Source organism: Malaclemys terrapin, chromosome 7 (assembly GCF_027887155.1).
Source record: "Malaclemys terrapin pileata isolate rMalTer1 chromosome 7, rMalTer1.hap1, whole genome shotgun sequence".
Lineage (NCBI taxonomy): Eukaryota > Metazoa > Chordata > Testudines > Emydidae > Malaclemys > Malaclemys terrapin.
Window position 1 is genome coordinate 96,776,432 of NC_071511.1, and position 26,364 is coordinate 96,802,795.

General features: G+C 39.9%; 1 long non-coding RNA gene across 1 annotated transcript; it reads right to left on the reverse strand.

Annotated features, from left to right (window-relative positions):
* Window positions 1–4,838: 4,838 nt before the first annotated feature.
* Window positions 4,839–16,221, reverse strand: LOC128840633 (uncharacterized). The gene is made up of 2 exons (XR_008445677.1): window positions 16,040–16,221; window positions 4,839–5,752 (listed from the first exon to the last, which is right to left on the reverse strand). It is a non-coding gene; the product is annotated as an uncharacterized LOC128840633 (long non-coding RNA).
* Between the last annotated feature and the right edge of the window lie 10,143 nt (window positions 16,222–26,364).

Genomic DNA, 26,364 nt, shown 5'->3' on the forward strand with positions numbered 1-26,364 from the left:
GGTAGCTGCATTCATCAGCTTAAACAATATTTGGTTATCAAAAAATCTACAATTTATAGACCAAACTACAAATCTTCAACTCTGAAGTTATTTTCACTTTAACATATGGATGTGAAAGGTAGAAATCCACCAAAGCTACAGACAGGTATCAAAAGAACTTTGAAGACAAATACCTCAGGGAAATGCTGGATATTATATGGAATAATTTTATAATAAATGCTGAGGTTCCTCAGAATGTTCCCAAATCTATCTACAGAGTTATCCAGAAAAGAAAATGGAAATATCTGGAACCTGTGTTAAGAATGAAGCCACAGTGTCTGACAGACAGCTGGAGAAATACATAAAAGGAGCCAGCCAAAAGAATCCCTCCATCAAACAGTACTGGGAGAGGGAAAACTTACAAGACTTAATGTAGAGAACATACAAATAACAATCCAGGATACATAGGGATGGCAGAGCTCATTTGTGCCTTAAGAGGCATTTGATTGCATGGGAAGGATTCAGAATTTTACTCCATACAAATATCCAAAAATCAATTATTAAAAATCTATGAGTCAAGAGAGTTGGTGATGATATAGCAGTTTTGTTTTATCCCTTCAAATTAGCTTATTGCTAGAGGAAGGTAACAGCCCAAGAGAATGAAGCTCTTGTTATTTGTATTTTAAAAAACAAACAAAACTTTGCTAAACTGAAATTAAGGCTTAGTATCCATATCAGTAATTTAAGGGTAGTTAGCAAAAACAAAAAACAAAAAAAACCCTCCCAGTTTTATTCTCACACCAAGATCTGATTTTTAAAAAGCATTTGAAGAATGTTTAACTATGGTGAATAATACTTTCTAAAAGGAGTCTTGCCTTTCCTGATGAATTTCAGGTTAGGTAGAAAAATACTCCTTTCTCCATTGACAAGCCTCCTTAGTGACTATTTTATGCATTGAGGTATAATCTCACAAGAAAAAGGATTAGGTACTTTTTAAAAAATAAAATCTTACTTCTCCAGCAGTCATTTAACATCCCAATTTAAGTGTGTTGGAAAAACATTCCATATTCACATTATTTAAAATCTTAATAACTTTTCAAATTACAGTTTAATGAAATAATCTTTGGTCCTGTTGGATCTCAACTGGATGAATCCAGTGAACGAAGCTTAAGATTTCTCCTTTTCTTTTTTTTAAATTCAAAATGGGGTGGGGACTTTAAAGACTTTTTGGACTCAGGTAATCTTCTCTATTTTTACAATGTCATAATTCATGGACCTTTTGACCAATGCATTTCAAAATATGGCGGGGATTTTAACTCAGCCTCAAAATTGGAAGGTGAGGTCTGGGGCTAAGTCTCTTATTCTTGGATTTTAGAGAAGGGACAAAAAATCAGTTTGTATTATTATTTGTTACCTTAGCACTGAGGAATCCCTGTCATGGATCAGGACCCTATTGTGCTAGACCTATACTAAACACAGAACAACAAGATGGTCCCAGCCGCAAGGAGCTTACAATCTAAACACAACACAAGAGACAATAGATGGCTACAAACAGACAGACAGGGAAGTACAAGGAAACAATGAGTCAGAAATAGACAGTATGAGAGGCTGTGATCTCAGCACACCCTTATCCTAAATTTTTTTGTAGACGTCACCGAAAAAGAGAGTTTTGAGGAGGATTCTGAAGGAGGATAATGATGTAGCTTTGTGGATGTTTACAGGGAGTGCCTCTCAAATGTAAGGGCCAGTGTGGGAGAAAACACAAAGGTGTTTGTTTGAACATGTAACAAGTGGGTGAGGAGACAGACATCATGGGCTGATTGGAGGTGGGAGTTGACATCTCAACAGTGAATGAGAGATGATAGGTGGGGTTGGGGTAGACCTTGAAGGGCCTTGAATGTGAAGACAAGTAGCTTATGTTTGATGCAATACAGAAGGAGAGCCAAACTGATATGCAGAGAAAGGAGTGATAGGGTTGAAGTGATGTGCTAAGAAAATAATCTTTGCAGCAGCATTCTGAATGAATTTGAGGAGGGTAAGATTACATTTATTAGGTCTGGAGAGAAGGAAGTTGCTGTAATCAAGACATAAGAAGATGAGAGCTTGAACAATAACTATTCCATAATCCACAAAATAGGTGCTTGGGCAATAGCAGTGCCAATATCCCCACACTGACCTGCCTATATGCTGCAACACTGACATAGAGAGATCCCCACAAGGGATGACTGGGTAATTTAATCTGTATACCCATTCAGTCTTCAGGGTGAAATCCTGGCCCCATGGAAGTTTTGCCATTAACCAAGATTTCACCCATGGCACTTGTGCTGAGATTACCAACAAGGATACTAATTCCTGTCAGTTGTGGTGGTGGGTTTTGTGATTTAGACCATTGGCCTCAAGGAAATGGACTGAAACACCAATTCATTTCACATAGTTAAACAGCTCTAAACTCTAGTGTAGGCTACAGAATTAGGTTGGCGTAAGGCAGCTTACGTTGACCTAACTAAGCGTCTACACTAAAATGTAGCTCCCACCAATGTAACTCGCCCACTAGACCAATTTAATAATTCCACCTCCACAAGAGGCATAGCGCTTAGGCTGATGTAGTTAGGTTGACTTAGGGTACATCTACACTACAGCGGGGAGTCGATTTAAGATATGCAAATTCAGCTACGTGAATAGCGTAGCTGAATTTGACGTATTGCAGCCGACTTACCCCGTTGTGAGGACGGCGGCAAAATCGACTTCTGCCGCTTTTTGTCGGCGCCGCTTACTACCACCTCTGCTGGTGGAGTTAGAGCGCCGATTCGGGGATCGATTGTCGCGTCCCGACGGGACGCGATAAATCGATCCCCGAGAGGTCGATTTCTACCCGCCAATTCAGGCGGGTAATATAGACCAGACCTTAGAGTCAATTAGACACTGCATTGCTTACATCAATGCTGCCTTTCAAAAGCCATTCCACAGTGCCACATACTGACAGTTAAATCAAGGCAAGTTCTCCTGGTGAGGATGTGCACCATTGACACAAGGAGCATAGTGTGGACTCGCAAAAGCGGTTTAATTACTGCAGTGGCTGTACATCGATGTAACTTAGGTCGACTTGATTTTGTAGTGTAGACTTACCCTAGGAAATAAGATAGTAACTTCTTTCTGGTCTACACTAAAAAATAATATCGGCATAACAATATCCGCTGGTCAGAGATGTGAAATAACCACACCCCTAACTGACGTACCTGTGCCAACAAAGCCCCCAGTGTAGACACAGCTACATCGACGGAAGAAGGCTTTGGTAGAGATAGCTAATGGCATTCAGACAGGCGGTGTTGCTTACACTGACAGAAAAAAAACCCCTTTTGTCAGTGTATACTGTCTACACTACGGGGTTAAACCAGCATAGCTATGTTGGTACAACCCCTGTAGTATTGACATACCTCAAACACTACTGACTTGCCTGATTTGAACCAGTAACACAGAGATGAAAGATTCAGTAGCCTGTTGAGACCTCATTCTGATTTTCTGAAATAATCCCAACTTTTCTAAAAATTAAATAGATCACGTTTTGCACCATTCTTTTTCACCATTTTTCCCAAACAAAAACAGGCTTCAAATTGACCCACTAAGCAAACCATTCTGTTACAGACAAATTGAAAGGAAATGAGATTTTTTTTCTAAATCAAACCATTTAAACAATGTCCTTTTAGAATGCGAGGACAAAATAATATCATTATAGCATTATCATTTATGATGCTAGTTTCCTCATAAAGCCACAGGAGTTCTGAAGAGATCAGTATAAATTCACAGTTGGCTGAAGCTTGGAACATAAGCTTTCTACATAGGTCTCTTCCCCCCAGCCCGCCCTTACCAAATTTGAAGAAAAAGCCATTGTCCTGTTTTATACTGTAGGGACACAAAATAGCTAAGTTGTTCAACATGCTTTGTGTTCCCCCTTATAATTCAAAACTTGCTTTAAAAAGATTTGAAAGTGTATAAGATGGTGCTTAGCTAGCTGATTTTGCAGCCCATGCCACCATCAAGGACTAATGCCAGACTTCTACAATATCTAGGCACAATAGGAAGGATAGCCAGCTTGGAGCTGCAGCCTTAACTCTGAATTTCCCTTGTCTTTTGTGTTTAAATCAGACCCTTTAATGATTTTTTTCAAGGTAGGTTTTCGGTTGAATAGTACTTTAAGTACTAAGCTGACTCCTTAGTGTTTCGAGGGGATTAAGTTCAGAGTTCATTGTGTTGTCTGTCATTTTAAAGATTAGATAGTTTAGTTAGGCTCCTACTGGCAATGTAAAAGTCTCAGTATTATTGACTGTCTGGAGTCATTATCAAAGCTTCTAAACCCAATCGACACCTTGTAAACAAAAATCCCATTATTTTAGTGGTGCTGATAAGATTTACATGGGATTTGCATTTTTGTTATGATTGATTGAGCAGTTAAATATATTAGTACAGTAGAGGGCAGTATGATGAATGATTATATAGATTCAATAAACAAACTAAACTTTTACATTGATTTGTCAGGTTTGAACACATGTAAACCATGTTAGTTTATGAAAAGATAATATTTGCAGAAAGACTTAAAATTTGCTTCCAGGAAAAACAGTTTGTAAAGAGGAGATTATATTTTTGAATGTTTCATATTTTTATTTTTTTCTTGCCAAAAGGATAGTGAATTGAGGGGAAACACCACATTAAGGAACAAAAGGCTATGTTTGTAGTGAAAAGGGAAATTATGCTTATTAGAGGCACAGTTATGGCATTGGAAGTTTACTAGCTGAATATTTTTAAATGGTATGAACTATCATTTCCAGAGGAGTGGCGGTTGGATAAGAGTTTGGGCATCAGAATTGATTTTATGGGTGCTAGAAGTTGCACCCTTTACTTTATTGTGTCTGTGTGCACGTTTATGCTTTTGTAAAAAAAAAAAAAAAAAAGTATACACAGACTTGCAGATTCTGTGACTCTTTAAACAGTTTTTAAATGCACAAATTATGCCAGGAAACCACTACCAAAATAAAACACTTAAAATAAATTACAAACTTTGTTCATACTGATTAAAGCAACATGAAACAGCTCTAAAGCTAACAAAGTCAAATTCAAATACAGTGCGCTGGAGAGGGCAGCACATAACAGGAGGTGGGGGTGGGATGGCAGCTTCTCTTCACAGGTGGGTGAACATCTTGCCTTTGCTTCTTTTAGTCCTTGGTTGAATGTCGGGGCTTAAAGTTGCCAGATGCATTGAATGCTTTGAACAGTTCCTGTATGCTGTTATTCTCGCTGCCCTGCGCCAGGGCCAGGGGAGGGAATTGCTTCTCGGAACAAGGCTGCAGGACTACAGCAAGGAACATCTGATGGTGTTCCCAGTACCCTGTATTATCCAGGGGTTGCAGAACATGGCTGGGTCCTGGGTGAGGCCCTCAAACAATAAAGTTGCCCTAATAACAGTGTGCGCTCCAGCCGAGCAGTCTGCCTGTTCATTGCCTCTAAGAATCGCTTCTGCATATCCCCATCTTTGTCCACTCGGTCTCTGGTCATGGCAATGCTGTCCCAGACTACTTTAGTTCTGTCTCTGGAGAGCTACCTATCTTTCTCCCTCTCAGACATCAATAACACCCTCCAGTTCTCGGTGGGTTTCTGGGTTTTCTGCATGTCTATAAGGAGGGCTCCAAAGGTCTCATTCTTACATGCCATTTCTTCTCCCTGAGGTTGACCATTGTTAAAGGCCTGGTCCTTGAGAGTCTTGTTGCTGCAGGTGCCACAGCTGGGGGAGTAGAGAAATAAGTTATTGTTCATATTACTGAGAGATGTTGTTTCCATAGAAGCACTGATTGCATTTTTTATCCTTGATTTCTGAAATCCATCCCCGTCTTGGGACACCTCAGAGATGGTAAGCTATATCTTCACAGGGGCCAGACTGGGATGTTGGGACTTACGGTTCTGGTTTCAGTTTGCAGTTTATGCTGTGCCTTGGACATTGCAGGGTGATGTTAAGTCAGGATGTGCGCTCCCCAATTTGAGGTTTAGAATTCATACTATGCTTTGGAGGGACCTATGTTGGTGCAGGAATTTCCTGATGTGGGGGTTGGACAGTGATCCCCTCTGCGTCCCCTTTGGGCTGTCCTGATTCTTGAGGATGTTACACTGTGGCAAGTGACCAGGAGGCAGACGGTGGCCTTAATCAAAAGACAAAGGTAGACCAGCGAGATACACTAATGTTACTCAACAGGATGGTCCCCCAGAAGTGCTGCAGGAATGGAAAGGGGCTGCAAGCTATGCTGGGGGCAATGATCATGCAGCCTTTCTGCTGAATGTCTGTACTAAAAATCAAGCCATTTCTCAGTTTTAGATTCTACTTTACCTCCTCTGCAAACATGCAGAAAGTACAGAGAAAAACAGATTTGGTTCTGCACTGATTGAAAGCTTAACTGCTCCCAGTCTCTATGAAATATGTATGCCTGTGAAAAGCTATTATGCCACCTCCATGATTTGACTGCAATATTGATGAACTGGTATTTTATATAGCTCAGCCAGTTGCCTTAAGAGCTGAATGGCTATGCTGTCTCTAACCTCATCTTCTTTCCCTGTACCCTTTCCTGTTACAGGGCATATGTACCTCAGCAGTGACAAATAGCATTAATGATGCCTTGGTAGGTATGCAATGCCTATGCATACGTATACCTCATGTGAGCTGTGAAAGTTAGCCAAACTATTTTTTCCTGTAAAAGACTGTCTCAAATGTTTTGAATTTCACACAAATAAGTAGTTTCATCATTTGAATCTGCAAAGCGAGGAGAAGGGACATAGAAATAGAGGTTGCAGCTGCACCATGAGGCCATCATTTTGAGCATGCAAACAGGGTTGGAGGGGGGCAGCGTTCGCTGAGCAGGAGAGATGCAGGAAGGGGAAAAGAAATTAGTAGAGAGGAATGTAATCTCCATAGCATGGACTTGGTTAACACCTGATGGTTGGTGCTTCAGCAGGAGAGAAGCCGATAGCCTCACCCAGCCACCATTTTGAAAACTGTCTGGGGGGGGGGCGGTAGAGAGGGGGGAGTAGAGTGAAGGGGAAAAGCATGGGCTAAGGGAGAAAGGAAGGTAAGAGCTGGAGACTTGGAGAGGTTCCAAGCCCCCATCTACCCAAAATGGCAGCAGCCAGGGGGCACCTGTTTCTGGGGGGGGGAGGTGTATTGTATATTTTCCTAAGCTATTTGCTCTTTATATGGCACCATCAGTGTCCCAGCTATGACTCTTCTCAGCTATCTGCTTAGCAACGGTCTCAAAAAGTTCCTTAGTGCAGTGGTTGGTCACAAGAGCTTGCTGTATGTTGCTCCTCCCTAGATAGTGAGGAGACCAAGAATCTCACCATGGCTGCTGGACTAATATTGCTGTAATGCTCATATATTGGAACCCAGGAACTAAATGGGACAATGCTGGCCCTGCAAGAGTTTTTAAATGGAAAAGAGGACATCCGGTCAACTAGACTCCAGCACAGTCGAGGCCACACACATTAAACAGTCAAGTTTGTCCAGGATACCAGCAAAGCAGTGTGAGACATCAACTGGAAGACTGCCAAAGTAATGTGCAGAAGCATTGCGTGCACATTAATAGTCCACACTAATTCAATTCACATCAAACTTTGTTGACTTTGAAAGCGGAGTACAGAATTTGCAGCAAATAAGTTAGGGCAGTTAAGTGTTTGTGCCCTGTACATCCTGGCATTTTCAATACACACTAAGCTGAGATAGTGCAGCCTAAATGCCCAAGCCCCTAGTACAGTTTACTACTATATTTAGCATATGTTATAGTATTTTGAAACCAATATGGCTAAAGGGTAGCAACTCCTTTCTGCTCTTTTGTCTCTAACATCAGTCTTCTTTGATCAGGCACCAGAAACACGATGGAATAAACTTGTTCAAGGGGTGTGTGTAGGATTTTTACCTTTCCCTTTGTTCTGTCACGATTTCCCCCTCTCTCCTTATTTCTCACCCCTCAGAACAGCTGATGATGCTCCAATGAAAGCTCTGACTCTGCAGTTGACCACAGCAGTCTAGAAGAACTTTCTTAAATCTTCTACTATCACTTCTGCAGATAGCCATCAGACCAAATCATGCTAAAGTAATGCAAACTAAAGTGCTTTTTCTCAGAAGCAAGTTTTTTTTGTTTGGTCCTTTTTGTGTTTGCTTTTTTATACATGCAAAAAAAAAAGTTACTATACATGCAATGAAATCAATATACCTCATTTTACATAAAGAGAAGTCTATCTTTATAAGTAACGATAACTAAACTGGGTTAGAATGATGCTCTGCTTCTAATTTTTTTTTTTCCAGTCCATTGTGGGTGACAAACCATTTTCAGTGCTGAATCTCATGATGAACTGACATTTGGTGACATTTTGTCAATACCTGCTGGTGTGGACCTAAATCAAACCATGTTAATAAGTCAAATCAGTTTGTTAAAAACTCAGATGTTGACAGTAGCAAAGTGTCTTGTAAGCAATGACAAAGGAATCAATGGAAGCACATGAAAATGTTACCACTATGGGACAGTATTGATTAATGTCTCAAAAATACTTACTAAGGATCTGAAGCAAAGCCCACTGAAATCAATTAAAAGTCTCCCATTAACTTCAATTGGCTTGGATCAGGCCTTTAGACTGTAAGCTCTTTGAGGCAGGGGCTATCGGTGTGTTTGTGTACAGTGCAGTACACAATGGGGCCCTGATCCATGACTGGGGCCACTGCAATGCAAATAATAAGAAACTGCATCCCTTGAGACTGTAGGCAAATTTGTATCCTCAAGCATTCATTTACCTGGAACTGTGCTTTACTAGTTAATCTGATACAGATTTTTCTCAGTGACCTCTCTACTCCCATTAAACATTTCTGAGGAAATATAAATTTGGACAGACTATAGGATGGACAGAAAGTCAATTTCTCCCCAGTTACCTCAGTCTGTGAAACTTCCTATTCCTAGTCTTAAATTAATCCCCTTTTGCTTATATTTAAACACAATGCTTTCCTTAAGTAATGCCCTTCCCCGTTATAATAATTTCTCAAAGAATTTATAACCTTCAAGGTGAATGTCTGTGTAATAGGATTATAACCATAACAGCTACACAATAGAATCATTAAGAGTACTTCAGTTACATTTACTTTCCCAGTGCTCGAATTTATTGCAACACTGTAAAGTCCCTGTTCAGAAAAAAAAATACTTTTAGTTCAATTTATAAGTAGACTTTGCTGGAGAGAGATTAGAACTAAAACGATTTGAGATGGCATTCTTTGATTCTATCTTTTTAATTAGTCAGTTAAAGGCAGGAGCACCTAATACAAATATTTAACTGTGCAGTTGTACACCGGGCTCAGGTCAACAAGAGGAAATTTATAGGGAGCTCTAAAGTCACTTGACAATGATTTTCTTGGGTTATGACTTCTCAAATTGCTGTTTATTGCCAATAGCACTACATTTGGACATAAATAAGATTCACAGGATTAGGGTACTGTCCCGGTTAAAATGTTTAATCTTCACTTTAAATGAGTTATGGTAATTGAACCCTTTTCTTTTTGTGTAAGAAGTGCCTTTAAACAAGGTTAGCTATTTTTACACACACTAATGAATCACTAGCTAAAAAACCTTTTTGGTTAGATGCCAGCCTTGTCTTCTTACCTGCTCTTCTTAGCCAGTAGAGTGCAATGGTGCATGACTGGAGGAGGGGAGGTTTGCTATTTATTGGTGTAGGAAGAAAGAAGTCATTAACCACTGCTGGTTAAAATATTTAAGTATCAGCAGGATTGGGAATAGAAACAGAAAAAGCCTTTGTCCTCTAGAACCTAAGTTGCTGGTTCAAATCCAGTCCAGTTAAGTAGCAACTGAAAGTTATTATTTAGTGGCATATGTTAAATGAGGTTGGTGATCTTCCTTGGATTTCCAATGGACTGATGACCACAACCCTACTGGCACCCTTGCAGCTAGTTTCAGGAAAGCGCACAAGACGGGATAACTCTTTCAGGCTTAGAGGTGGTCCTCCTTGTCAGGGTTGAAAAAAAAAATGTTAGTGGGGCAGTTTGGGCAGCTTGCCTCTATTCTGTGAAGAAATGAATGCCTTTGGGTTCCAGAGCTGTCAGTTCACCACTTTTACTGGATCTCTGTTCAGGCGAACCATTTAAAAAAAAAGACGACATTTAAAGTGGGAAACATGGCACAGAATTGCTTCTAGTTTGTGATCCTCCAAGGCCCCAGTTCAGTGACTCACCCTGGTTGAGAAGGGCAGGATAGAACTCCCTACTGAGCCCATCACTTCTTCTTGCTCAGATACAGGGGTCATTGCAGAGCAATTTAAGAGACTCCTTCCTATCAGAGGATGAGCACACTGTATCATGTGTACATCCAGCAATCGGTTATTAAAAGATGCATACATTTAGAAAAAAGGAACGACAGGGCCAAATTCTACCATTTTCAAACCTGGTACTTTCAATTTTGGTTGGCCTCAGCAGTGGCACTTTTACTATTTAGCCCTTTGATATTTTTTTTAAAAAACGGTTGTTCAGAATGCTATGTGAGCTGGAACTGTCCTGGGTGGTCTGTGTAACCCGTACCACTGTAGATCCTGAACTATGTAATTCTGCTTAGGTGTTTGTGTGTCTCCCATTTATCTCCCTTTGAGTGCCCAGCCCAGAATAGACTTCTTAGTCATTTCTTTATGAGACTAACCAAAAATCAGCAGAGTAGCTGGGATTAGCACTCAGGGCCCAACAGATCTTGGGGGATGGCTGATCCCTTTGGAAGTTCCACAGCTTTTAAGGGAGCAGAGAGATGAATGAAGCTCTCTCTGGCCATTCACTTCCCGAAGCATAGAGTATGTGCTTGAGTATGACATTGGAAGATTCATTGAGTAGGCTCACAACCTTGACTTCTAATATGAAGTTAGGTCAATCAGAAGAAGAAGAATTTTCAAAGAGTCATGGTCCAAAGTAACTGCTCTCCTGAGTGACAATTAAAAAAGTATTTCAGACATCCACCATAGGTAAGAAGGAAAGAAGTAGGCAGACAGAAGAAATTAAAACAAAAAAACTACATACATACATACACATACAGCAATTGATATGGACAGAGAGACACCCCTCAGAGTTCTAATGGCTGGGGACAGGAAGGGAAACTTCCAACACAATACAGAAGTGATACTGTGGCAAAGTTAAGTTGGATGGGATAACCACAAATCAGGTACACCATTGCTTTCATGTGTGAATGGGCCCCCCCACCTGCTGTATGCCCCCTTATCACCTAAAGTCACCCAGCAAAACCCCTACTTCAGTTTCCCCACTTTGCAGGACTCTCTCAAACTACCAACACAAACTCTTCTCTGGTTCAGCAACACCCCACCATGGAGCTAGATTTAGTAAAATAACAAAATCATTCCCCAAATAAAGTTCTCAGATTTCCATTAAGTCCATACGCTTAGTCTTTCCTACCAGCCTACCAGCCTTCAGTCTAGCACAGCCTTCAGGGAAAAGGCTCCATGAAGGGAAGGCTGCTGTGTCTGAACTGGCTGGGGTGGGAGTGTGAGTAGTTACCTTGCTTGTAGTTAGTGCTGGGTGGGCAGCCAGCAGGCTGTGGATATAAATAACAACTTTCCATCTACAGGATCCCTATGCAGGACAGTCTCATCATGTGCACTGTCTGTACCATCTGAAAATGAGAATCTTGCTCCAAGGAGCAGACTCTTATAATACCCAACTGGGTAGAGACTATGGGATTATGATATGGTTGCAGAGTACCTGCTGCACTGTCTCCCTATTTTGTGGTATAGCTGCACCGTTATTTACTGCTTGTTAATGCTATTAGTAATCACCCCTCTTCCTCTTTTTGGTTTATAACATTTATGCAGATCAGCATCATCTTATTAATTGCAAACCACATTGGACTCAGTGTCCATCACTTGGTGAAGTGAGAAGCATCAATCTGGTAAGTCAGATCTATTTATTGCATTTTCTTAGTGCTTTTGTCTCTAGGTGGGGTTTCCAGCCAAATTTTTAGTTGAGAGATATCTCTGAAGTGTAACTAACAGTGGGATCTGCCCCTTATTACTGACTGAAGCACCTGGCTCAGAGGTAGTAGAGAGACTCCTAATTTCAGTTCAAAAGAGGCTAAAGAGAAAGGAGGCTATAACAGATTCCTGAGTTTGAGCACGTGTAAAATGCAGGAGCACCCTATTGCAAGCAGGGAGTGTTCCAGCACGAGAGGAAGGACCCAAAAAATATCAGAAAGAACAATGACCTTTAAGTTGATTTTGATAGATTAGTTAATATAGGAATTGTTTGTGTGTTGCCTGTGCAGCTTGAAAGGCAAGTCATACACAAATTATTCACAAACAAACACATACATGTGAGCACACTCTTTGGGTACAAAGTGTCTTCATATTATTTCTTCCTTATGCCAATCATTACAAATCAGAGCAATCCCATCTAAATCAGGCATATGGTGCACAAATGCCATATTTAAGACAAGAACGTGTACTATAAGTCAGGGTTTCTGAACCCAGGGGTCAGGACCCAAAATTGGGTCACCAGAATGTTTCAAAAGATCACGTAGCAACTCCTGTGGCTCTATGGGGCTGGGTGGGCTCACCTCCCTGCTCCAGGCAATGCAACTTCTGGGGTCCCAGGTTTGGCCCAGCCGTCAGGATGACAGAAGTCCAGGTAGGCTAAATTTGAGTGAGGTAGCACTGCAACCCCATGAGTCAGGTTATAATTCCACTCTCACAAATTTGGTCCAGTCAAGGGGGCTGAGCCAAACCTGAGCATCACTGCAACCCTGGAGGTTCCAACACCTGGAGCAGAGAGCCAACCCCACAGTATAGGAGCTGAAGCAGTCACCGCCGCGGGGGTGACTGCCAGACAGGACACAACCCCAGTGCTTAATTTGTGCCGGGGTTGAGCCTCCAGCACCCCAAGGCTTGGCAATTCATAGCCTTGGCACCTCTGGGCTTGCTACATCAGTTATGAAAGTAAAAAAAAATTGCTTGATTCTGGCATCTAATTGCTTGAGCCCCAGCACCTCTTTCGTTACAAATTAAGCACTGCCCAACCCTGCCCTGCAGCACAGGATCCAACCAAAACAACCCCAGTGCCTCCACTCCAGACTATTTACTGGGATACATCAGGGCAAACATTTACAAATTGGTCCGGAGTCCAAAAAGACTGAGAACCACTGCTGTAAGATAAATATTTAGGGGGTGTTACCAATTCTCTCAGACTGAGTAGGTGTGTTCTTGACTCATTAAATCAAGCCATATTGAATCTAATGGGCCAATTCACCTCTCTGTATAAATATAGTGTAACAAATGGGAAAAGTTAGGTACTACAAATCCATTATATCTTCCTCAAATATAACTTCCACACGTTTTAAAAAAAAAAAAAAAAAAAAAAACACAACAACCTTAGGTGACTCTTTGATATGGTACATAATCTTTTCTAGACTCATGAAAGAATCAAACCCATAGATCTTTTTGTCTTTAGTGGACAGAGAAGACTTTACATCTATGGTGCATAATATAGTTCTTCACACGAGAGAGAGACACAGACACACACACACACACACACACACACACACACTACAGCAAAGGTGTTTATTTTTTATACCCTAACAAAATAGTAACTAATAAGCACATTTGTAGTGGGGGGGGAGGGGAAGATCTGTAAACCCAATGAAACTTCCAAAATTTCTCTATAGGCCTCATTTGCATTTATCATAATTTATTATGTCTGTGGCCAGTAGACTCTACCTTAAATAACACTATATTATGTCATGCAATTTATTCTTTTCACATATGATCTTTCATTCATCTTTAGAATGGAGTCCAGTCAGATCTAACAATTCCATATTAATCTTCCCTTCTAAACCTATGTATAGTTAAAGTTGATCTCTCTTTGTGTTAAGTCCCTTTCAAAGAGAGTTTTATAGACACACAGTTATGAAAAACCAAGAATTTAATTGTAAAGATAAGTATCTACTTTTATTGCCATTTTAGTATTGTTTTATAATTATGCAGTTATACTGACATGAATAACTGACAATACACTGTGTAATGGTGACGTAAAATGATTCTTTTAATGGGTGTATAAAAAACTACAGATACATAAGAAAATAGTTGATGTGTTTACTTGATTTGAAAATAGTTTTCAAAAGGAACTGGAGTTCGTGTTCAAGACGTAGAGGAAGCAAATATGTAAACCAGGCATCTTTGAAATAGTTAACTGTTCTAGATGCTTAGTAACACTTACAGTCATTTAACACCCATCTTTATTGAACAAGCATTTGAGGAGTGCTGAGGCAGTTGTGAGATTTCTTTTGGGAATTTGAGGACTGGGAAGAGTTTGTTTTATAGTATCTTTTCCTGAGTGCTGGGGAGAAGGTAGGTGCTGCTGTTTTGTAATGGCTTTACTGATTATGGTTTGTATTTTTAATTAGTGAGAGAGACAAGGTAGGTGAGGTAATAATATCTTTTATTGGACCAGCTTCTATTGGTGGAAAATACAAGCTTTTGAGCTACACAGAGAATGGAAAGGGTGCCAAGAAGTGGGATTAGGTGTTCTATTTACACTTGTTTAAAGCACAATTTGTGTTATGGGAGGGGAGGGGGGTCTTGCAGAATATTCAACCTGAACCAAGGCCAATTCAGCCTCTGGCAGCCCTTCAAGGAAAGACATGTATGGCCCTCTCCCCCAGGTGCATCAGAGATTGGGATCTAACCCTATATGTACTGTAGCGTTAAATGGAGGGAAAGTAGTGAAAGGCTTTGCTAGTGTGAACTATAGTAGCTCAATCCCATTCTGCTCTCTTTAGTATAAGATGAGCCAGAGCTAGTGTTCTGTAAGACATCTACAAATAGTGGTGAATGCCCTACAAAAAAGTTACCCCCCTAACTCTTAAGCAACCAGCAGCATGTGCTTGCTACCTGCACCAGATGTGCCATAATCCCAACTGATACTCTCACACACACACAGGCCATCATCCTCTGAACTGTATGGTTGAGCAGGGAGATGGAAGCACCCAGACATGCTGGATCATATGCCAACAAACAATCAGGTGTGCTCTGTTATCTAGCAATGCTTCCTCTGAGCATGGGATCTGCCCCAATCCTCACCTGCCAGGAAAGGTTTTATATAGAAAGTCTGAACGCTTTTTTATCAAAATCAAAGAGGTCCATACATTTTCATTTAAATTGTATCTACCAACTGCCCCTAGAAATGGGGTGTATCTGAGATCTAATCCACAGATCAGTGTCATATCACCAAACCAGTTTAGTTTTATTGTCCAAGAAGGGAAATGCAAAATAAACAAACAAATCATCTTCAATGGGGAAGTAAGTTTGACTTTAGAACTCTTTCAGTTCCAATAAACTCCTGCAAGTGTGTTTAGTATGACCCTTCTGCCAGGTGCTTCAGTCAGTAATAAGGGGCAGATCCCACTGTTAGTTACACTTCAGAGATATCTCTCAACTAAAAATTTGGCTGGAAACCCCACCTAGAGACAAAAGCACTAAGAAAATGCAATAAATGGATCTGACTTACCAGATTGATGCTTCTCACTTCACCAAGTGATGGACACTGAGTCCAATGCGGTTTGCAATTAATAAGATGATGCTGATCTGCATAAATGTTATAAACCAAAAAGAGGAAGAGGGGTGATTACTAATAGCATTAACAAGCAGTAAATAACGGTGCAGCTATACCACAAAATAGGGAGACAGTGCAGCAGGTACTCTGCAACCATATCATAATCCCATAGTCTCTACCCAGTTGGGTATTATAAGAGTCTGCTCCTTGGAGCAAGATTCTTATTTTCAGATGGTACAGACAGTGCACATGATGAGACTGTCCTGCATAGGGATCCTGTAGATTGAAAGTTGTTATTTATATCCACAGCCTGCTGGCTGCCCACCCAGCACTAACTACAAGCAAGGTAACTACTCACACTCCCACTCCAGCCAGTTCAGACACAGCAGCTAGGAATTGGTGAAAAGAAGCTCAAGCGCACAGGCACCATCTTACCTCTCTCCTGCTCTTTCTCCTCCATGAGGAACTGGTGCCACATGCTCCTGTTTCTTCATTGCTGCTGATGGCAACTGTTATGAGAACCCCAGTTTGGCACATTCTCCCTTTCAGCAAACTTGGCAGCTGCCCAGCCCTTAATAACTGCCTTTCTCTGCTTCTTGCTTCAGAGCCACCCCTAGTATAAGGAGTGATTAGTTTTTGATAAGTGTAGGAAGCGATCAGTCACTGAAAACTGTGCAGGATAAATAGATGACAACAGCTCCCTCAGCTGGTAAACCTCCTTCATTTGCCCAGCCTCCAGAAGTGTCCCCATTCTAACACCCAGATCCCCCATCCATGAATTACTGGTGGGGAATGTAATCTCTGCTCCTTCAGACAACTCTATCACTCCTCCAACCCCCCCTCAAATAAGACCCCCAGTTCCAGTTCTGCAACCACACAGACTGTGAGCCATCTGTGGATTACCTATGGCAAATCCCGCTCTGACTAACCTTTTGTGGATTATCAGAGTGAAAGTAGTAGCAGCCAGAAGCAGAAGGAGCAGTGCTTCTCAGAACCCCTCATCTCAAAATGTCCTCTGGCCCCCAAAAGCCTAATAGTGGGCCAGGAATTAACACTTCTAACTTCTCTAGCACAGACAAGGCCAGTGACCTGGAACTGACATGAATCCTTTCTGGGCTGAATTATTGTTATCCATTAAGGAAGTTCAGTGGTCATCCAAATCACACCTGGGTGTGATGTAGTAGTCTGATACAATGAGCTGTTGTGATGACTGGCATCTTGGTTAGTACACCAGGGATTGAACAGGGCCTCCAGAACTGAAAGCTTGAGCTAAAGAGTCAGGATCCATTGGTGGAGGCAGTAATAGACTTACATCCTTTGTGGATTGGGCAAAGAGTATGACATAACACACACTGATTCATATGACAGTGTAACCTAATGGTCAGAAACATGTGGCGACAGTGGTTGGCTCGAGATCTGCTAAGCTATAGGCCTTGTCTAGACTTGGGAAAACAGTACATTAGCTAGCCCTATTTGAAACACCCTTTAGGACATAGCATAGATTCACTTAGTGTTTAACAACTTAAAACCCAGGTTAGCTGACTGGGTTGGCATTAGGCTCCCCATAGAAGAGGTGCTGTTTAAAAACCGTCTGTCTACTCACACGTATTAGCTCATACATTTGTTAAACATTCCTCATTTTCCTGGCTTAGAGAGGACCCATGTATGGTGGGTGGAAGGAACAAGACTAGGGGAAGGAAACACTGCTCATGGAAAGAGCAAAGAGCAACAAAACATAATTTTTAATATAAGATATTTATTTCTTATTAAAGAAAGATACAAAAATAGATACCAGTTATTCTCTACCAGGTTAAACCCAAAAAAAGTAATGATTGGTGAATGTTTAAATAAAATAAAAATAAATAAATAAATCACATGATCATATACATATAGAATCATAGAAGATTAGGGTTGGAAGAGACCTCAGGAGGTCATCTAGTCCAATCCCCTGCTCAAAGCAGGGCCAACCCCAACTAAATCATCCCAGCCAGGGCTTTGTCAAGCCAGGCCTTAAAAACCTCTAAGGTTGGAGATTCCACCACCTCCCTAGGTAACCCATTCCAGTGCTTCACCACCCTCCTAGTGAAATAGGAGGAGTTGAGGCACAGAGAGATATTATTAAGTGACTTACCCAATATCACACAGGAAGTCTGTGGCAGAGGTGTGAATTTAACATAGATCTCCTGAGTCCTAGTCCAGTGCCTTATATACAAGAACATCCTTCCTTTATGAGCACAATCTCTCTGGTATATTTCTGATTCTTCCTGGTTCTAGCTGGGTTGGAAGTATTTCAGCCAAAAGAAGGAAGTGGAGAAGCGTGTGAAAATGAAACAAATAGAAAGTTAACCAAACTTTTTCAACCTCAAAAAAGAAGAGAAGAAAGTTTTGGTTCAAGTGTCAGGGTGAAAGTTCAGGACCCTTTTTATTTAATCTGAACCATGCCACCCATCACTAATTGTAAAGCCTAATGAGTTGGGGTCTAAACTTCTTCCTTTTCAAGCAACTGCACCCAAAACACCACAAAAAGGGAAAGTGGGACTGTGAAGTTACATGGCCAGACACTGGGAGGAAAATCTGGTCAGAAGTATAAATAAATAGCCCTATCTTCTGGATTGCTTACAGGGATGATGGCCTCTCTTTGTTTCTCCCCTCCTTTTACGTGCCAAAAGTGTTTTTCCAAGCTATATATAGATCTTTGCTAACTCCGACATCCAAACCTTCTCATGCTTTAGAAGGTTGATTACTCTGTATATATGACAGTATGATGAAGGAGTTACAGACAACAGGAAAAGGTTAGTACTATACTCACGGTGAGTACCAAAAATGAGTGGTTGGACCATAGGGCCGCAGGTCTCCAGCGGTGTGAGGTTCCACAAAGCAGAACTATGCAAAAACTTCCATTTCATTTTGCATAGTTTTCATTTTGCAAGTGTGTGCATGTGAAATGTGATATAGCACTGAATGTTATCTGTAAATGTGATCCAAAGCATTGATTTTCCATATTTACCAACAAATACCATTTTTTCCATAGTAAAAATGGAAATATTCTGTCATGGGACAAAAATATTCTGCCACATGGAGAATGGCTATTTTCAAAGCAAAACTATTCTGGAGCAGAATGACTTTTGCTAAACATTCAAGGGGGCGGGGGGGAGAGAAGAGCAAAACATTTGGCTTGCTTGAAAAAAAACACCTTAATTCTGAGGGTTTGCTTGTTTTTGGGCAAGCGGGGAGATTTTTTTTACAAATCTGTGAGAAAGGTCAACTGTACTGCACAGTGAAAATGCCATTGGCCACTTCTGAATTTGGTTCCACACAATTGGCTGACACTGATGATAGCTAAGGGCAAGATCAACCCCTCCAGTGGAAAAAATTGTGGAAGGCAGCAAGAGAGAGGAGAAAAACTCAACAAGACCACCTCCACAGTTTCCTGGGCGCAAGAGAACGGATTAGAGAGCTGTGGAATTGGGAGGCCTCACTCCTCCCAACCCTGCAGATCTGTAGGATTCACTAGGAAGGGACCTCCACCATGCTGCATGTATAAGTCTACTCGCTTCTCTCTCTCCATGGCAATATGGCTCCTGCTGGAGTTGCATGGCCATTAACTGGATCCCCTTGCAGTTGGTCAATAGCATTTGCAGAAAGGGATGCTAATTTAGGACAGTATCGTAAATCTCTCTTGTATAGAGTTCATTGTGGTTTTAAATCACAATATCCATTGTCATTAAAATAAAAACCAAAATCTTCCAAGTTTACTAATAATATAGTTTATTCCATGTAAGACTTAAAGATGACAGACTTACCTCTATTGTATTGTCTTCTACTGCTGAGTAATTTCAGTAGACATAAGACTCTTCCTTTTTATAGTGCTAGCTGGTGTTGGCAAATAAAGAGGGGGTGTTACATCATGGACATGAAGGTAGCTGCTGTCAGGTAGAATTCACATTTTTTGATTACTGGGCTTTTATATGTATCACATCATTAACACATGCAGCCACAAACATGGAGAATGGGATAGAAATGGAACCCAGACAGCATCTCTTTTTTCAGATTGCCAAGAAGACATTAGGATCTGAAGCTGCTAGACACTTATCATCCCTACTAGCTGAATGCAATTGTGCTGGACCTTTTAGGTTAGGTATTGAAAGGGCTATGGGGGAGGCGCTGGCACTAAAAACTAGAGTTAGCAGGGAGGAGCTGCTGATTAGAGCAGAAGTATTGCTACACAGTTGAATAGGCTTCCTGTGGCTGCCCATATAGGCTAGCATCTGGCAATGCAGCCTGCTATACTGAAGAAGGAACTCCTTTATCAGGGTGATAGAAAATAGAAGCATAACCACAAAGGTGGAAGAGAAGCTTTATAAACTATAGCCAAACTTCTCAGGGTTGCTGCTGCTATTTGCTGTGCTTCTGGACACCACATGCTACCCTTATTTGACACATAACTGTGTAGATGACCATTAACTGTTTTAGATTTATTCACACAATCAAAAGTAAAATAGAAGTAGACTCAAAGTTTTAGTGCATATTTCTGTAATATAAGCAGACATCGCAGTGAGTTATAAAATGCAAAACAATTGTTTTTTTATGTGCAAGTAATCTTTTGGTTTTCATCTTAGTTTACATAGTAAAAGCAGGCAAACCATATATCGCTTCTTAAAAAGTGATAAATATAAAAACAAGAAGTGAAACAGTGCAGATACCTGAAACTATACCAATTCTACAGCTAGCTTTGCTGCACCACCAACAGAAATAGTTCTGTCCTGTTTAGATAGACTTTTGTTTTGCTACATGACTGCATATGCAGTGAAGTGATATCAAGTCCTGAGGGTCCACTCCTTTGATGAGTTAAGCACACAAAGGCCCACATTTTGATGCAATCTGATATCATATATTTAAGTCCTAGACAAACTGCAACTGTGAGGAAGTGATAAACAGAACTTCCTGCACAAAGCTGCCTGAGATAACACTTTCCATGGACTGGAAAAAAAGAGACATGATTGCTACAGAACTAAAAGGGAACTGTTCTGCTCTTAATAAATAACCCTTTATTTTTTCACGTGGCTATTGCAAAAGCCTAAGCACAAGTGACTAAGATTCAACAAACTACAGAGCAGATCCACTCACTACAGAGCAGTTGCATTCTGAAATAATTATTTGAGGAACTATATTAAATATTTAGTTGTTTAAATATATATTCTAGTGAGGTATCAATAGCATATCAGATGATGTAGCCCATGAAAGCTTATGCTCAAATAAATTTGTTAGTCTCTAAGGTGCCACAAGTACTCCTGTTCTTAGTTCAAACTCTAAATCTCAGGTATCTTTTGGAACTGACTAGTTTCCTTTCCGTTTAAAGAGAGCAGAGTTTGATTAAATAAAGTGATACAAAAAACAAAAAATGTAAGGCCAGATTGTCTCCTCGGTGGGAAAAACCCTCATAGGCAACAGGAAACTCCCCTACTTCCTCCTCAAGGGGTTTCTTTGCAATGCTTAATTGCCGTTCGAAAATCTAAAACAAAATTTTAATTCAGCCACATTCATGATCCTTTCACTTGCTGTGAACATTTGGGCAGACAAGATTTCCAAGTACAGAGACTTGTGAAAAAGTGAATTTTAAGCATGAATGCTTAAATATGCAGCATAAGTGAATTTTGTATTGCATATTAGGTGCTAATATTTGAAATTTAAAATGGTAGGTGCTGCTTAGTTATACAAGTCAACTGATCAGGGAGCAGAAAGATTGCTACATGGTACATAACTAAGCAACACAGTGCAAATTTTGAATTTCAAATATCAACAGTTCACAATGATCTGTTTGGTATATTCAGATCAGAAAAATACCAAAAATGCATAAATAATTTGAGCAGATAAATCTGAGAGTTTCACAAGTTTTATGTGGACAGAAAAAGAGGCAAAATTCTACAGCTGAATTTTGTTATTAATTGTATACTCAGCAATATGGGTATATATTATTATGCCAATTTTTTTCTTGATTGGAGAAACAGATTCAAAGGGGTGAAATTACTTGCTCAAAATCAGATAGCAAGTTGTTGGAGCCAGGAATAGATCCCAGAAGTCCTGCTTCCAACACCGCTAGCCAGTAGACAACAGATTCTCTCTAGCCTCTGTTTTAGGGAACTCCTACAAATGCTAGTCCACAACACAAAATTTTGCCATGTCCAAATACAGCTGTAAAAAAATCATGTGAGTGACCTACAACTTAACATGAGTAATCATGTCAGCTAGCTGTGATTAAATCCACACTGACCTGTGCTTAGCCCCAGATCAACACAGATGTTGGCAAGTGAGTTCAGACATGGTTAAATTTTGTAGGATAGACCAGGTCCTTTCACTCCCCTGCTGGCTTCACCAAAGCAGATTTAACAAACACTACTCCCTGGGGAGCTGTGAATCTTCCTGATTACATCATGGATGCCGCTAGTGCTCAAGTCAATCATATGGACATGTTGACTTCTACTGTAATAGTAAACACTATAGTCCCAAGAGTATTGGGTGAAATTGGTATTTGATGGCTAGAAAAGGATAAAACTAGCAGGGATTTACATATTATTTCCATTCTTTGGACAGTACCTTGCAAAAATGGAGACTTGATCGTTTGTAATCTAATTTAAAAGTGATTGCTTCCCCTTTAATCTGGTCTATTTGCTATTTTTATTCTGAGCTCATGTACATGCCCTCCCCTTGAGTGATCTCACTTGCAGATAAAACAATGCAATCAGTTGGATAATGATTAGTAGATTTCAGGCATAGGATGATGATAAATGGCAATGAGTTCACAGTCTTTTCCAACTGAATCCAGAAGTGTTTGATTTCTTGGTTTCAAATGAAATTAATTAAAAGAAAAAAGAATATTTTAAATAAATTAAACATTTTATCATCTTCAAAACAGGTTTCATTTCACTGAAGTAGGTTATTACAAAAGCAAAAATGTAGTATAACTGAAAAAGAAATTATTACAACATTTGAGTGACCATAACATCACATTTAGATTGCGTAGTGATGGACAACTTCGAAAAAGCTACAATAGGTAAACAGAACTATAGTAGCAAATGCGTTCAGTCTCTACCCCCTCTTTCTCTGAACATGAATACAACTGAGAATCTTTGCTGCGATGGTAATCTTGTAATGGGCTTGAGCCCTTTATCTAGACTATGAATGAATTATTGCTTTTTCAGTTGCAAAACAAACTCTGAAAAGTAGACACCAGTGACTATCGAGAGAAAACTCATCTGACGTGAATCAGTACACAGAGAAGTGTCTTGTGCGTCAGTAACTTATACTTAAGAAAGCAAATAAAATGTCACTTAAAAATTGCTAAGAAAACTTTTGAATACTAGTGTTGCAAATGGGACACTTTGCCAACAGTCTTAGAGTGTGGTGAAGTAGATCTTAGGTCTACATGACAAGCCCTAAGAATCTCTCCTGGGAATGTTTATACTGTATTTCTATCCAGACCTCATATTTAGTTTGAATTGTAACAACCGTTTAGTCATTTTCATGTGCGGAGCTGTTGTCATGAAAGAAGTTTTTCATGAATATCAAAAAAATTCCCTCCCTTGAATCTATTTTAATATTATATTGCAAAATGTTGCAGCTTGTAACACTAAAGCAAATGCAAATCAATAGAATGAACTGTTCTCTGTACTCACATGACACACATTAACTTAAATGGGACTAGTCACCTGAATAAGGCAAGGAGGATTGGTCCAAGGAATTTACAATTCTGGCTCCAGATTCCAGGGCCTACCTCTAGCATGCAAAGCAGCCATAAATCCAACTGAACTGGGTCCTGCATAGGGGATTCCTCAGGCCACATAGAGCCACCATAGCATTTCCTACTCCACCCTAGCTAGCTGTGCAACAGGAGGCATATCTGGGAGGAAAGAAGCATGACTGGACCATGGCTATATCCCAGTGATTCCTGGATGCTGGCACAGCCCCTTGATGCCATTGACAACTGGGCACAAAATGGCTTAAATGTGGCCAGCTTTAGGGTATATAAAGGATCTGTCCAACTAACTTTAATCATAGAGTTCTGGAGCCTTTGGGAAGTGCATGAAGATCACTGTTAATATGTTAATACAAAGTTACATAGACTGCCAGGTACTGAAAGAGATATCTGAACTTTCAAAGCGCCATATAATTATTTTATTAATTTTGCATTCTAGGTGTGATATAACAAATTTGGTTAGTGTCAGTCAGAGCTGACTACAGCTGTAGGAGGTCCCCATTCTAGGTAATATTAGTTATATGTAGGATAAGTCAAGTCTGTTTTGCTTTTAATTTCCTCTCCCTCCGCCTCCCAAGCTAAAGAACAGTTTCCTATTTCTTGCCATTGCCAAGTTCAGACAAAGTACTAGTGCCACTATGTCTTGGAGTGCCTGGTCTTCCACCTGTGAGAATTTCCAGTTTTAAGACCACAGCATGCCAAAAGATGGGAAAACTCATTGTAATCAATCAGGTAAAATCATGTTGTGGTCTTTGTCAATGTAAGAAGAAGTTACCCCAAATTTTCAGTGCAGTGAGAGGAAAACAGATGACATGGTTAATGATGTAGTTCATCTAAAAATAAGAGCATATTAAACTTCCTAATTTTTCATATATAGTGAAATAGTGGTTGTGCAAAATATACTAAATCTTGACAGAGAGCAAGCTGAATTTTAAGTAGCAGTTACTTGTACACATCTTCTAAAACGCAAGCTCATCTACAAGTAGTGTTCATTTCCTCACACATTTTACCTGTGCAAATAGCAATCACTCACACAGTTCAGTTTAACTAGCTCTGTCACAGCACTTTCTGCCTGGAGCACTCCTGGGACAAATTCCGTCCCCTACTACAAACCATCAAGAAGGTAAAAAAATAATGCAAACAGCTGTGGTATAAACGGGCTCTCTAATACCTTCATGGAAGATTAAAACCTACCCCAGCACCAAACAATCTTTGGAAAGTTGCTTTAAAAGACATTACATGCAGACTCTCCCCATCCTAAGCATAAATAAAAAAAGCAACATTTTGCACAATACTGCTATTGAGCAAAGAGTCACTTATCTTTATGATCTTTGGGATATGGTAGGATAACAACAGAAATGGTTTGGTCAAATTTTTAGTTTTTAAATTTTTAGTTTTAAATTAACTCAATAACTAGGTCATATCATGCCTTCAATTTTTAAGGCAATTTTTAAAAATGACAGGGCCGCTTGAAAGTTAATCAGAATTTGTTTACATACACTTTTATAAATAGGGACACATTCTGCTCTCAAGTACAGACTTCAGTGGAGTCACTGCTGATGTATTCTGGTTTAACTGAGAGCAGAATTTAGATTGTAGTCTTTATTTATATGTTTCATCAAGAAGTCCTAGAACTTTCTTCACATTAAATACTCAAGTGCCATTTCTTTAAAGCTCAATGAGATAGGTACCAAATGCTTTTGCAAGGACTTTATAGGATTTGTCTTTTATTATTTTTACTTCTTTTCCTTGAAACTTGAAGAGAACCTAAATAAATCAGTTGCTGTGCTTGAGTACTGCATTAGTTCTGTCACGGTACGTTAGTCCATCAACAGTGCAATTGAACGCCATTAGCTGTTTCTTATACATACTAATGGGCTTTCTTTGAGGTAAAAAAATGTTATTGCCCAAGAGTTGTTTTTGCAGAACCAGCATCTGCAGCAGTTTTTAATCAAACATGGAACTTCCCTTTCTAGCTCTCATTGCTACAGATAATTATATACAGAGAGTCATTGTAAACAAAAGGTTAGAGTGCATGGCATTTATAAATTGGGACCTAAAAAATACTGTGATTTTCTGAAGAATTCTTTCTAGGAGACTGTATTGACAAAGCTGAATTATAGGGATAAAATGAGCCTTGGCAATGTATCTTAATTTATTTGGGAATGTTTGCTAATATCTCTTGCAGATTAGAACACTTATTTACAGAATCTACCAATCCCATTTCATTTTCAGCATATATTAAAAATTCACATCTACATCTGTATGTATTTAATTGCACATTACTCAGTGACACAGGTTGCCCATTACAATGAGGATAAAATATTTTTTTAAAAGTGTAAGAGCACAAAAATATTGCTAGTGTTTTTAATAATAGCATAAGAATTTTTTAGTAACAAACAATGGCCATTTAATCCTCATTTTTTTTGAGAAATGATTTCCTTTGTAACGGTCACAAGCTAGCTGACCTTGGCAGCACTCTGTGCCCCTAATGTTGGCTCAGAATGCATAATTTACATTATCTCAGTTATCTTGGACTAGCCCTCAACAGTGAGGACATCTGCAAATGTAGGCATTATTCATGTTCTTTTTAACCTTGTATAACAGAAAACTGAATCTGAGGTGTTAAGTGATGTCTGAAAGGTTTTCAAACCTTGGCTTTCAAAATGTTACATGGTAATGTATCTCTTAATTCATCAAGGGATTACTCACTTCAAGGGATTACAAAAGAAGTCTGCTGATGAGAACAGTAGCATAGTTTTTAATTGTATGGTACCACACAGTAGTTGAGCTAGCATAGTAGTTTCCCCACCCGCTGTAAGGTCAGTGTTCAGAAGCAGACACAAGATCCCAGGCCTTGGGCCAGTGAAGACTGATGGTGTCATCAGGATAAATTTCCCAGGGGCACAGGATGGCAGTGGAAAATACATGCTTTTCATCCACTAGCCCAAGCAAGCCAATCAGAGAACTATCAAATATTTAATTTCCCTAGAGTATTGCTAACGTT